Raw genomic sequence first — 14,464 nt, 5'->3', positions numbered from 1 at the left:
CTTTCCAAATACAACCTTTGCCTATCCCTCAAGCTCTTCCTACTTTCACTGCTGCCACAATCATAGAATGGCTTAGGTTGGAAAGGACCTTAAAGGTTATCCAGCCCCCTGCTGTGGGCAAGGTTGCCATGGCACATCATGTGCCACAGAACAACCTCTTTCTGCTGACAGTATCTTCTGTTTTGCATGTGAACTTGAGAAAACAGTGTGAGAATCTGAGACCTGGTGTATTCAACTGAACACATGTTTTTTCTTCTGCTGTTGCTACGAGCTGTATACATTTACAAAGCTGAATACTACTGAGTACTGTTTTTTTCCAAAGGGTTTTGACTTATTTTGTTTCACTGTTGTTATATATAGTAATAATATGATTTCACAGTGGCTAACTGTGGATGAAGCAGAACGCATACTGCTTTTTTCTAAAACTTAGATGTGCTGTTCACATTAACTAAAAGGGAAGCATGTTAACTAATTCAAATTACATCAAATGTCTCAGTCTTGAAAATTTACAGTTCAGGACAATAAAAAGTATGGAGGCATAAGAAGTGCCAGCAGCCTAACCAAGTAATTTTTAATCTGTACTCCAACCAAATTGGTAGAAAATGCAAATCTGTATTTAACTAGGTAATGCATTTTAGTAGATGCTTATCCCTGTGAGCAAAGCATGATACATGACTGTCGTTCTGTGGATATCTGAAGGCACAATTGTCATCTTTATGCTTTGAGGAATAACAGTTGGTTCATTCTGTGAAAATGAATAGTACATTTCTTTTGTCTTAATACACAGCTTACTTGGGGCTTTTGCCATGATTTTCAAGGTAAGATCATTGTGTTTGTTCTTCAGTACATGCACATTTAGCATCCTAGATTTACTTATGTGAATGATACTATTGCAATCAGGCAACAAATACGGGTCTGACTTTTCAGATAAGTTATTTTTTGTGCATGTTGTGTTTTGAAAATGATTGTCTCCCACAAACAGTGGATGAGTCTTGTTGAGTATATATATGTTATATATAAATATATAGGTGTGTATATATATATATTAAAAAAACTGATCTTTAGACATTAATGGTAACTAGAGATAGAATTCAATGAAGAAACACATCTGAGCATATTTAAATAGCTTACTGACTGAACTTTCTTTTTTGTATCCTGCAAACTTTAGCAGGGTTTTTCTTTTAATGTGGTCTTGTGTTGTTAGGCTTGACTAAATTTTCATCAGCAAGTAAAGGTGACATACATTTTTAATTAAGCGAAACCTCAATTAATTATTTCCAATCTACTTCTTATGCTTGGAAAAAAGCCAACGCAGTTAGTATGCATGTACACATGTGCAAGCTCACACTCACACGTACTCCCAGAATTATGTTATCTACCTCAAACTGCATTTCTGGTAGCAGTTGTGTATTCACAGTCATTGCTGATTAATTCAGTATCTTAATAATCATATTTAAATGGTTGTCATAGTGTGGAACAAGAAGTGATTCCTGTTATCTCTCTCAAATTTAGAGTTGTTAGTAAGCTACAACATGAATTCTGGATGGTAGTTTTTAAGCTTCGATTATTACTTTCTTAAAAAGAAGTAAGATTGAGGCATGAGGGAACAAATTAGAGTTATGTCATCAGCATGGTATGTTGAGACTGATGATTTTTCTGTTGCTAGAAAGAAAGACCCCTGTTAATTAAGAACCTAGCAATTCCAAGTTATGTATCAAAATGAAAAGCAGTGTAGGAGACCAGTTTATTCATACATCTCTTCCAGCATGTTGACCAGGAGAGAAAATCTGGGAAGATGACATGCTGGAAATTCAATAGCACCATTTGACAATTTAAATGAGAATGGCCCGTTGCCAGTATAGCTAAAATATCCACTTCATGGGATATTTGAGCATCTCCAACTCAAGTGGAAATGTGGAAACTAGAAATCAACCAAGTGAACAAGATCAGAAGTACTTTGCCCATCTGTGCACAGTACAGCAGTTCTGATTCAAATAAAGTTCACTGGGCCAGACTTAGATACTGGAATCGGTCTTCCATGCCTGAATGAATGGGAAGCTGGAGCATCCCAATAGAGAGTTAATTCTGACAGTGTGAGCGCTTGAGAGAACAATGCAGATGCAGCAATTGCAGATGAAATTTGGATATGCAATTGTTTAGCATCTCTAGCATAATGCCAGCCTATAAAGAGCTGTGAAGGTTCCTGTACAGCCACTAATTTATTGTTTCAAGAGAAAAAAAAAAGCCCTCTTGATGAGGTTTGAGTAGGATGTGGTTGTAAAATGCGTTTTTAATACTGATGGAAAATGCTTGTATTGCTTTAATAATAAGGGTGAAGTTTATATTGCTGCTATGGTAGGCTGCTGTTAAGCAGCTGGAGAACGTACAACAGGCCACATCCTTGATACTTAGAAGAACAAAATATGAAGCTTGGAAGCTGCTTAAAGAATAGCACAGCATATGAGATAACATTGTTTCTGTTCTAAGCACTGTTTGGATAGCATGGGGTGGATTCAGATTATTATTGCCAGAGTGTGAACCGCTAATTAAGAGAAGCACAAGGAATAAACAGAAACACTTTGGGTGTTGAATTGCTATTTAAAAAGCTAAGAGGAGAGGAAAACTTGATACGCGTGTGCATACTGTTCATGGGGGAGCATAACAGGTTAAAATAAGATGCCAAAATAAATGTGGACCTCCTTATCTTTTCAGATGATCAAGAACTTCTGATACAGGGACAGAGGTATCAGAATTAGGGATGAGAATGCAGTGTTGCAATTCCTGTGAAGTTGTAAGAGATTTTTTTTCTAGTGGCTGCATATTGTCATTTGAGAAGAAGGGAACACCATGACAATGGCAATACTGCAAATCCATAGAATCACAGAATGGCCAGGGCTGGAGGGGACCTCAAGGATCATGAATCTCCAACCCCCCTACCACAGGCAGGGCCACCAACCTCCACATGTAATACCAGACCAGGCTGCCCAGGGCCCCATCCAACCTGGCCTTGAACACCTCCAGGGATGGCCGGGGCATCCACAGCTTCTCTGCGCAGCTGTTCCAGCACCTCACCACTCTCATAGTAAAGAACTTCCCCCTGACATCCAACCTAAATCTTCCCTCCCTCAACTTCAAACCATTTCCCCTTCTGCCAGAATCCAGAAACCCCTTGTCCTACCCAGAATGCTTCCTGGATAGCTCCATTGGTCTTTTTTTGAAAACATAGCAATTCTTTGTATCATTCAAAACTTAAGCATATCTTAATTATAGTATCACAGAGTTTTTAACTTTTTATGATATGCCCTTGTCTGTTTTATGACTTCTAAATCCCATCTTCCTCTATGTATGGAAGTTAATTCTGCAACTAGAGAAGCTGCAGATTACAGACTTGTTTTGATCTTGTGTGCAGGGATATGGATAATTAACTACTCAACTTATACAAAGAACACTGTAGTATTGAGCAGACAGTACATTTCAATCCATTGTGTTCTTTTCTATTCCCATGATCTCCCTATTCTGATACGCTTTGATTCTCTAAGTTGCTGAACACTCTGTAGAAGACAAAACACACTTATTGCCATCACTTAGTATGGCACACTTGATATCTACCTTACCAAAAACCTAGCATGTGAAGATCCTGACTAATAGGTTTGGTAATACATAAATTATCTTATTTGTTGGATCATGAATGGTACTCAGAGCAGGATATTCATTCTAGATTGTCATGATTAAAATTTCTTTTTCCAATTTTTTTTCCCTACATTTGAATTAGGAATGGCTTGAGAAGGAAATGCAGAATAGGAGCTGTAGGTAGCCTGAAGTAGAATAACAAAGAATGAAAAATAACGAAACTACTTCTCTAAATGAAAAGATTTTTCTTCTCACAGCATTGTTTTGCCCATTCTCTTTATTTTATGGGTTTGGTGCTGTCTACCTGCAGGGTTTTTTTTGTGTGTGTGTGTGCTTATTTATTTTGTTGTTCACAGTTTTTATAGAATTGTTCACTTCAAATAGGCACACTGGCTACCAAAACACTGCAATGTATACAATCCACTAGTAAAATTTCAGAGAAGATATTTCACTTAGTGCAATATTTGTAATGCATGTTCTGCTACGAGCAGAGAACAAACTGATAGGAGGAATTGCTTAAAGAATGAGGAAGAGTAGTAGCATACTCTCCGAAAGTGAGTAATAACTATTTAAAACACTCAGTACAGGGAGCCATAGGTAAAATTGTCACATCATATGTAAACATGAAGATTTGTAGGTCTGAGTTAAAATTATATGAGAGGTAACGTGAAGTGCAGCACTTGTAGGTATGATAATAAAAGGATAAAATAGGAGGAAGGTTGACAGGAGAGCAAATATTTCTCATTTATGATTCTAAATTGACAACATTCGGTTTTACTGTTACAAATATGTGTGCAGATTTCTTTGTGCTGTGTCTTGGTGGTACATTAATCCTCGTTCTGAATCTGTGCATCTTTTTATTCAAGTGCTCTTCAGATTATTAATGGGGATACTTCAGCAGGTTAATATTTTCACCTTTAGAACTAAATATGACACAGATTTGATGTTAGAGTATCGAAGTAACTCACTTTGTTTCAGAATAGAACTTGTGTTGTAGCACGTGGCAAATGTTTCTTGTACAAGATATCCCTTAGTCCTCAGTTTGGAGTGCTTTTATTTATGACAGATCCAAGTTTTTGGCTCTCAGCAGACATTTGCAGAATGAAGAAAAACAAATGTCTACGTTTTACAAAGTTAGTAAAACCTGATGCTACAAACAGCTTAATATATCAGTATTCTGTGGAACAGCATATTGCCATTCTGTGTTGCTTTAAGATGACGGAATGGGGGAAAGGAAGAAGTTTGTCTTAGGATGAAATGGCAAAAATGTGTAACTGGAAATAAAATGTAGAGGGTTAACTTCAGAGAAAGACAATAAACATATCCTTTGTGTTGGAAATACTTTGAGTAGATATCTCTCCATTCCAAGGAAAATGTGAGGAAAGCCATCAATCATTGGCAGGCATAACGTTACGGTGTTGGTTACATGTATGAAGGGATCACTTGCATGATTTGTCAGACTGGCCTGTTGGTGGTGAATACTCACAGTCAAAGTGAGAAACATGAGTTATGACACTTCTTTTTAACTTGGTTAGTCCAAACAACAGAAAATATGAATTGTTGTTGCTGAATGTATTGTAGGAAACATAACATGCATTCTCCTAATTTGGTTGAGATTTTTACACAGAGGAGGGAAAACAACAAGGAAATTAACGTCTGTCCTTTCTCTGTTGTATCTGAATGGCCGTTCTTGACATAGCTCTACCCTTCTGTCTTCTCTGTTACCACCTCCTTATTCTGAATGTGTATGAGCTCATTTTTTTTAGATCTAGCAACAAGGCAAACAGCAGGCTCGTAAAACAAGAATAAATGGCTGGCTTCTGTGTTGTGTTTGTGTCTAACATATATCTTTTATCAAGACTTAGAGATGCATATTTCTACCATTGTTGCACCATGATTACCTGTTATTCAGATTCAAATGTTGGTTCAGACATTAAAAATGAAATATCTTGAAATGAAGAAAATCCTTGATGAAGAAGTAATTGCAGTGGAAATGTAATTGTCACATTTTAGCTACTGCTACAACAATTGTTAATAAGAAAGAAGTAACAGAGAAGACAGAAAGGTAGAACTACTTCAAGAATGACCATCCAGATACCATTGCTGTACCAGTTGTTAAAATGCAAGTAAAACATTGCAGCCAAGCTGTAATGAACTTGGAGGAATTACTGACTTAGTCCTTCTTATTTTGAGCCTTTCTGCTGTAAAGTACAGGTAGTTAGCAAGACACCTGGTTTTGACTTAGTAAAACTGTGTCAGCAGAAGAAAGGGAAAGCAATGCGTTCAATAATACCATCAGTCTTTGTCGGGGAGATAATTGCTTCCACTTGTTTGTTTCACAGATGGCTTGAGTCAGTGTAACCACATTTCTGCTGGAGGCTCTCTTTGCTTTCTCTCACCCAGACCCACAAACTGAGTTGCTGCCCTGGGGTGAGTTCCCGTGCACCAGTCTGAGCACTACTGATTGGTGGCAGTCGGACAAAGGGGAAGGAGAGGTGTAATTTTCTAAACATCCAGCTTTGTTGGCAGCCTGGTAGATAGATTTATCTTGCTTAGTTCATCAGCCAGGTATTCATTAACGTGGACACCAGGAGGCTTGTGAACACCTGAAAGGAACAGTTCCTTCTTTTGGTGGGAGCACTTGACTCAGGCTTGAACTGGTAGTGTAACCACATCCTGACGGCACGGTGAAGTCTCAAGTCATTGAGTTACTGACTGCTGAATAGGAAAGTCGTATTGTTTCTTTCATTTCATGGTTTGAGTCTTCATATCCTGATTTAAATTTGGTAATAGCATTGGGAAATCTAACTTGCTCTCATAAGTCAATTTGAATCTCATTACAGAAATTATCACGAGGTACTCATGATAAGAATTCCTACCTTAATTCCCTTTGATAATCATAGATTATATTTTGCCTTGAATGATGTGCATAGCACAATTCGTTTTTCCCTGCCTCTTGCTTGCCAGTGTTCTCCGTGTTAAAGGTGTTGTGCTTTTGTTTTTTTAACCTGGAATTTGACATATGTTTGCACATAGATTTCGTGGCATGTAGCTGTGGAAATGTTCATTGTCCTATTGCTCACAGACTTATGAAAACTTCGTAAATGCAATATTCATCTTTGATATATGGGAGGAGAACATCTAAGAGTTTAGCTGTGTATCTGAATGCTACAATCTTGAACCCATAAAGCCGTTGTTCAAGACCTTGGTCAACACAAACTCTTCCATAATTTTGCTATCTCCTTAAAAGCCCACGTGTCTGCAAGAATGCTGAACCTTGATGTCTGAAGCAGAAATGTCCAGGTATGGTAAGTGACAAATGCAGACACCTTTTGGTTTTAGTAAATTGCTCAATTGTGTGGTTTTTGGTCTTCATCATACAGAAGCAGAGTAGCTGCAGTTGTTAATTTGTTGCAAGTACAGCTGTGGCTCACTCTCACTAATTCACAGAAATCCAAACATGTTTGCAGCTCTCTCTAAACTAGTATTTTCCCATTGTTAACTGATCCAGTGCAGCAATCACAGTGAGCCTTCTCCACTGCAGGCTGATGTTCTGCTGAGAAATCCACTGTGAGGAAATCACTCTGCCATGTTAAATTGAGACAGTTCTTGATGTGAACTTATCTCAATGAATTATTTAGTGCACATCTCCTTTTTTTTTTTTTTTTTTTTTTTTTTTTTTTTTCAGCTAAACATTATTGTCCAAACATTTCCTTGTCTTATGCTCCTGGCTGCCTGCTGCCTCGCTATTCACTTAATAGCGGTTGTCTTTGTGGATTCAGGGTATTTTTTTTTGCCTTTTAAATTTTGTGCTCCATCTAATGAATTCGTGGAAGTGTCATATTGAGCTGAAAAGGCACTGGACCCATGAGGTCAGTAGAAATTACCAAAACCAGGTGATCAGTCCACTGATCTGATACAAATAGTGTAGATTTCAGGCTGCCTCTGTCCAGGGCTTCCAGATCCCAAATGAGAGGGATTTTTGATGCTTAGCTTTGTTTACATGATCCAGCATTTGAGTAAATCATTTAGAGAGATAACAGCAAACAATGCCTGCACACTTCCTTTGGAAGGGAGGAAATGATTGATAGGTTTTGATGTTGCAAATGGTAATGCCGAGCAGGAATAGTTAAGGCTGATGTGACTTCATTTCCAGTTATGTTGTCCAAGTATAAATTTTCTGTTATAAACGTGATTAGGTGAAGTCTACAATAAGATAAACAAGATATGAAGTTTGAATGCAAGTGAAAACGTAGCTCCATATAGCTGAAAATTAAAAGAATTTTAAACTAATGCCAGAAGGCGCTGAGAATTTTGAATGTTTTCTTTTCACCGTTCACCAGAAGAGGAGATGCGTAACAAGCAGATACAACTTTAGAAAACCCGTCACATTTTGATCTTTGGATGAGATCCCAGAAGAAACACCAGAATGAGTTGAAGCTGCTTGAAGGAGCTTTCTGGGCGCGGGTCTCCTCAGAGTGCTTCTGTCGTGTGAAGGCGGCTCTCAGGCCTGCCTGTCTGTGTCTTTGCCCAGAGAGACGGGTGTGCCCCATCCCTGGAGGTGCCCAACACCAGGCTGGATGGGGCTGGGCAGCCTAAGACAGGAGGAGGGGAGAGGAGGAGGGGACACGACAGGCGGTTGGAGCTGGGTGTGCTTTAAGGTGCCTTCCACCCTAAGCCGTTCTGTTGTTTTCTGTGGGCTTCTTGCAGGCAGCCTGCGCCTGCAAACAGCGGTACCACAGTTTTCCACGCCGCAGCTCAGCCTGAGGCTGTCTTTGCAGGCGGCACCGTTGCTCTAAAAGCAAAGCATCCGTGTGTTCTCTCTCTGCCCCCGCCACCACAGATGTGCCGTTTCCACCGTCCTTTTGAGGAAGAAGTGGTTACGCTCCACACGCGTTGTGGCTTCTCCCGCGTTTAAAGCAGATTCGGTATTTGATTTTTTTTTCCGGCTTTCTCAGCGGGAGACTTTTTCCCCGGCTCGGAGCCGCTCCCCCTCGGCTTGGCGCAGGTCTGTCCCCCCGAGCACGCCCCGTTCCGAGGGTCGGGCGGCGGGCGGGGCCGCGGCAGGTGCGGGGCGGGCGGATGACGTCAAGGGGCGGGGCGGGCCGGCGGCCGCTCGGCGGCGGGCCGGGGCGGACGGCGGAGCGCGGGAGGTGGTCGAGGCCGCCGGTGAGTGGGCGTCCGCTGAGCTCGGGGCTCCGCCGGGCGCTCGCGGCGGGCGGCGAGTCCCTATAGCCTCAACCCCGTCGGGCGGAACGGTGTGTGGGGCTGAGGGTCCCGCCGCGAGCGCGGGGGGATGCGGTCGGGGCAGCGTCCTTTGTTCGCCCGCGTGTGGGGAGGGCAGCGGCGGCACCGCGGTGAGACGAGAGCGGGAAAGCTGTAAAAGCGCCGAGGAAGGAAGGCGTTCGGAGTTGCGCTGCCGTCAGCGTGCCGCGCCGTAGCTAGCCTGGCTTTCTCTCCATCCCGAATCCGTCGTCGCTTTCCGTGCGCTCTGCCCGCACTTGGGGTCCCGTAGCCGTGCAGCCCCAGCGAAGGAGGGGCGCGATGCGATCGGTGCGTGCGTGCGGCCGTCGCCTCGGATTTCCCCTTTTCTGCTTGCGGTGCTGCGAAGATCAATCGCCCCGAGGTGCCGGTAACTGCTGCGGTGTGTTTTCTCAAACCCCTCCGATAATTACGGGAATTGATGTACGCAAGTGATGTGTTGCCCGAGAGAAAGCTTATCTCGCTTTTTAAGACGGAACAGCTGATGTGGACGCAGCCACAGTGCTTCATTAAAAAGTTGGGAGCTAATTAGCTGTTTCTTGCAGCCGGAGTTCCAGATTTTAATTAGAGTTCGCGTTTCCAAGTTCAAACTGATTAAAGCTAAGCCAAAGCCACTTCGGCTATTTCTCGGTGTTTGTTTAAAAACGAATGAAAAAGGAAGAAGTAATTTTCAGCTCTTTGAACTTGGTGTTGGAAAAACAAACCCTTCTGTGCCGGCCGTGAGGCTGGCAGCTGTGTGCATTTGGTGTTACAGGGAGGAAGGGAACTAATTAATGGTGGCGAAGTGCACAGCCTCGTGGCTTGCAGGACACTGCTTTCAGTTGGAAAACCATCCTTTGGGAAAGAAAACTGGCAAAGGTAGCACTGGGTACTTCGGAGTGTGTTTGGAGATGATATGATGATGCTTCTATCAGTACTAAAAACTCTCCTGCCGACTAATTCCTGACCAAAAAGTTCACCCACGTAGGCATGAAGCTGTCATGATGATTAAATATTGCTTTCTGTTACTTCCTTCATTCATCTGATGCGCGTACTTCTGTCCTCCTGAAGAGCTGTTACTTGCTCTTAAGAAAACAGCACCGTACAGCTCATTCATGAGCACCCTGCTATGTTTTTAACGAGTTTCCTACCCTTTTGAGGTGCTGAGAGGCTTGCATGTTGATAATTCCTGAGGGAGCTGTTAACGTTGGTGAAGCTTACATAGCTGGTTTATTCTGAATATTTCATAGTTCTGTCGATATCTTCATGGGAAGAGCTTAATATGTCTTTTTCAAGCTGTCTCCTGTGACGATACCTAGCAGAGGATGCTTTAAAAGATTTAAATATATATATATATATATATATATATATGTTTTTGGAAATTGCACGCTGAGTAATTGAGACCTTTCTGAGGTGCACGGATGGGTTGAGCTGTAAGTGCTTTAAGCTCTCCTCTATGGGACTGACAGCTGAGCTCAACTCTGTGAGCTTCCTCCACTTTTGTGTTCAACCCAGTCAGCAATCATCTGATGATAGAAACTGCTCCTCACTTCTAGCATTTAAATTATTTTATTATTGTTATTTAGTAGTAACCAACTTTTGTGCTTTATTTTGAACATCTGTGCAGAACCCCCTACAAGGACACACAGAGCTGGGGCTTTTCAGCCTGGAGAAGAGAAGGCTGTAGGGGACTTTATAGCAGCCTTCCAGGACCTGAAGGGGCCCACAAGAAAGCTGGGGAGGGACTTTTTAAAAGGGCAGGTAGCAACAGGATGAGGGGAAATGGTTTTAGACTGGAAGAGGGTAGATTTAGACTAGATATTAGGAAGAAATTCCTTCCTGTGAGGGTGGTGAGTCAGTGGAACACGTTTCCCAGTGAGGTTGTGGATGCTCCCTCCCTGGAAGCATTCAAGGCCAGGCTGGATGGGGCTGTGAGCAACCTGGTCTGGAGGGAGGTGTCCCTGCCTATAGCAGGGGGTTGGAATTAGGTGATCTTAAAGGGCCTTCCAACCCAGACCATTCTATGATTCTAATTTGGCATTGCTAAGTATTGACATTCAAGGTGTTTGGATGCTGTGGTATAGACTTCATTAGCTGGTAAGTCCAGGTATGTGACATAGGAATAACATTCCCTAACTGAGCACTACTACACTTCCACTGTGTAGAGCAGGGGAAGTTTCTATAGCATCCCAGTCTTATAAAATTGGTCAAGCCAGGTGCTGCTTCATATGCTTTTGTTTTTGCAAGCTCTGGATATCTGCTCATGCATTTGGTTGCTTTTTCCTTTTTCTAGCTATTTCTGGCTGTTGCCATGGCTGTGTTGCTACCAGGTGCCCCTCTTCTGTTTCTGTTGCCTTTTGGTTTACTACCTTACCACGTAATGGTTTTCAAGTTGAATTTTTTTGTTTGGTGTCCATATGTATATTACCCCTTGTTTAATCCAGTAGATTCATTGTCATGTAGCGTATGTGACAATGAAATTACATGCCTTTGTAATAATATCCCTAAAGAGAAGCACCTTATGTGAAATTAAACCCAGAATAAGCTCGTTTTCTAATAGCGACGCAAATTCAAATAATGAGTTAATAGAGGAACTTAAGCCTTTTATGTGATGAGAATAACCTGGTTAATTACCAGAGTTAATGAGGTGTGTTCCTTTGAAACGAGTGGAGTGATCACAGGCCAAAAAAAAAAAAAAAAAAAAACCAACCATATCTCCTCAACTGGAGAGTATTTTTCCAAATCATTGGCAATTGAAAAATTGATTTTCTTCTGGGCAGATGTGTGGTGTTAGAGCAGTTCTCATCACATTCTTTGTAAAAGAATAAACGCCTGTTAAAGAGCAGACTGTGTGATACAGACAATCGAACCAATGTGAAATGATCAAAATAAATAACTGGTTTTGTGTAGCTGTCCTGTTGGCTCAATGACTTGTCTTCCAAAGTCGTTGGCAACCAGACAGTCACTGAAATGTGGATCTCATTAGTTGGAGTGCTGTTATTTGCAGGGAGAAGGAAATTTGATAATTCTGCATACTCCATATTGTTTCACACCTCCCCAGAGTATTTTGTGCTACTCATTACTTCATCCAGGGTGTCCTACTGAATGGCCGAGGCATGCAAGGGAAGTTAAGGTGCTTTGGTGGTTGCTCTGTACCATGATTCTGTACTGGGTACAGGTGCACAAGTTATGTTCTGTGCTGTCAGTGTGAGGCTGAGGGGTTTGGCGGTGTTAAGCAATGGAAGTGTATAAGGTTAACTTAAGAGGAGGTGAATAGTGAACATCAAATTTCTGATTTCATAGTGGAGACGATGCTATATTTACAGCTCTTTTGTAGTCTTAGAAAATGCATGTGGTTTTTCTTTTTCTTTTTCTTTTTTTCTTCCATGAGGAGTACAGCATTTACGGTGTTGAGCATATTTCTGGTAGCTGATCATAGAGTGGCCTGGGTTGAAAAGGACCTCAGAGATCATCCAGTTTCAACCCCCTGCCATGTGCAGGGTCACCAACCAGCAGCCCAGGCTGCCCAGAGCCACATCCAGCCTGGCCTTGAATGCCTCCAGGGATGGGGCATCCACAGCCTCCTTGGGCAACCTGTTCCAGTGCCTCATCACCCTCTGAGTGAAAAACTTCCTCCTCATATCTAACCTAAACCTCCCGTCTCAGTTTAAGACCATTCCCCCTTATCCTATCACTGTCTACCCTCATAAACAGCCGTTCCCCCTCCTGTTTATACGCTCCCTTCAAGTACTGGAAGGCCACAATGAGGTCTCCCCAGAGCCTTCTCTTCTCCAAGCTAAACAAGCCCAGTTTCCTCAACCTTTCCTCACAGGAGAGCTGCTCCAGCCCTCTGACCATCTCAGTGCCCTTCTCTAGACCCACACCAAGAGCTCCACGTCCTTCCTGTGCTGGGGGCCCAGGCCTGGACGCAGTGCTGCAGATGGGGCCTCACAAGAGCCGAGCAGAGGGGGACAATCACCTCCCTCTCCCTGCTGGCCGCCCCTTTTTTAATGCAGCCCAGAACATAGTGTATGAAGATGTGTATGAAGAATTGTGCGGTTCCTGCCTGAGTGCTGTCCCATGAGCTTTGCTTATCTGCTGGAGCGGAGAATACAATCTGCTTCACAAGAATACAATCCAGAACAGGTCTGTGTCTTCCCAGAGTCTGTAAGGATGCCTGCTGTGGGATGAGCCATGAGGTGAAGCACTGCAGGAAACTTTTACTGCTCTCTAGTGCTGACTGGGGCAGCCTGGAGTGTGCTGGCAGGAGCCTGCTGGCTGTGCTGTGTGCTCGGGGTGTGCCTGCACAGGCAGCTCTGAGGGGATGGTGAGGGCCGGTGGTTCTGTCTGAACTCAGGGAAAACATTGTATTTTGAGGATGGGGGAAAGGATGGTGAGGGACTTTAGCAGATTCAGAGAGGAAATAATTGATTAATGCCTTGAATCAACTGTAACGTTGATGTAGCCTGACCCAAGGTAGATAGATGCCTAGCCTCAGGGACAAAATATTGGCATGAGATCAAGCAGCAATAAAGTAAGGACAACAAGCGCTGCTGGAGCTGTCCTCTGGCAGAATGATGGTGTGCATATGTTGTGTGGTTAGTTTTAAGGCAGAGAGCGAGCTCAGTGTAAAGCACTGCAGGATTTGATAACTGATAAAAGGTGTCTTGGAAAATAATCTCGCTCATGGAGCGCAGCATGAATCCTGGTGTGCTGCTAGAAGAGGTTGGCTAGAGGCCTTTTGCATAGCAGATGAATGTGAGGTGAACTCCAGCTCTCTAGCTATCAGATCCAGCTGAGTGCAATGAGCTCTGTTGCTCAGCTGTTTTGAGGACCTTGATGCCATCACCTGGAATAAGAACAAGTCTTGTGCAAGAGTAGGCTGTGGAGTGAGTTCTCTGTGTTAGCAGGAAATGGTGTACAGGAGTACTGAATCTGATAACGCCATTCTGATTTTGGGCTCTCTGGGGAAAGGGGTGGTTATGGTCCCCAAGGGAAGACCTGTCATACATGCTTCAGCAATCTCAATATGTCAAACACACATCAGGCTGTGTGAGCAGATGTCTGTTCTTGCACTGTGATCCACGAACACAGGCAGAGTCCTGTCCTAGCTGCTGGTAGGCTGTGTGCTGTTTCACTTCTTTACTGTTTCAGGGCAAAGAGAGTCTTAATGTTTTTCATTCTGGAGAGAAATCTGAAGTGTGGGCCCTGAGTGCCAAACCCTTTGAAGGATCTACGTTGTCTCCTTGTGGTGCTGTGGTCTCTTCTTTAAAGCCCTCCCACTAGATGCAGCCAAACACAGATCAGATAATGTGAGTGAATTGTTTCTCTGGGGAGTGATAATAATTTCAGTGAAGTGCAGAAAATTCCTCTACATAATAATAGTATCAAATTGTCCTCCTTTGTACTAGCTCTACATATGGCTAAACAGTAGTAAAAGGGTCAGCTGTTGGTTATGAGTTTTCACGGAGACGTGTTTTACTGGAAGGCTGGTAATGATTTTCAGTCCTCTAATGTTATCTTGAAAATGCATCTGCCTTGTTGTGTAGTACTCTTTTACAATCAAATGGGCTAGGAGATGTCCTAACAGAAA

General features: G+C 42.7%; 1 protein-coding gene across 8 annotated transcripts in view; it reads left to right on the top strand.

Moving 5' to 3' along the window:
- MARCHF1 (membrane associated ring-CH-type finger 1) overlaps nt 1-14,464 on the top strand; it is a 337,967-nt gene that overhangs the window by 117,849 nt on the left and 205,654 nt on the right. For 2 of the 8 annotated variants that reach the window (XM_090138481.1, XM_090138478.1), the window contains exon 1: nt 8,730-8,799. The exons of 5 other annotated variants lie outside the window; for them this stretch is intronic. The gene's annotated coding sequence lies outside the window, so the exon portion shown is untranslated. Of the gene's footprint in view, nt 1-8,729; nt 8,800-14,464 lie in introns of those variants that run through there. One more of the 8 variants, XM_031614287.2, reaches the window with a different exon arrangement.

Source organism: Phasianus colchicus, chromosome 4, assembly GCF_987193195.1.
Source record: "Phasianus colchicus chromosome 4, bPhaCol1.hap1.1, whole genome shotgun sequence".
Taxonomy (NCBI): Eukaryota; Metazoa; Chordata; class Aves; order Galliformes; family Phasianidae; genus Phasianus; species Phasianus colchicus.
Note: the sequence above shows the minus strand (reverse complement) of the source record. Positions and strands in the feature narration are given on the sequence as shown.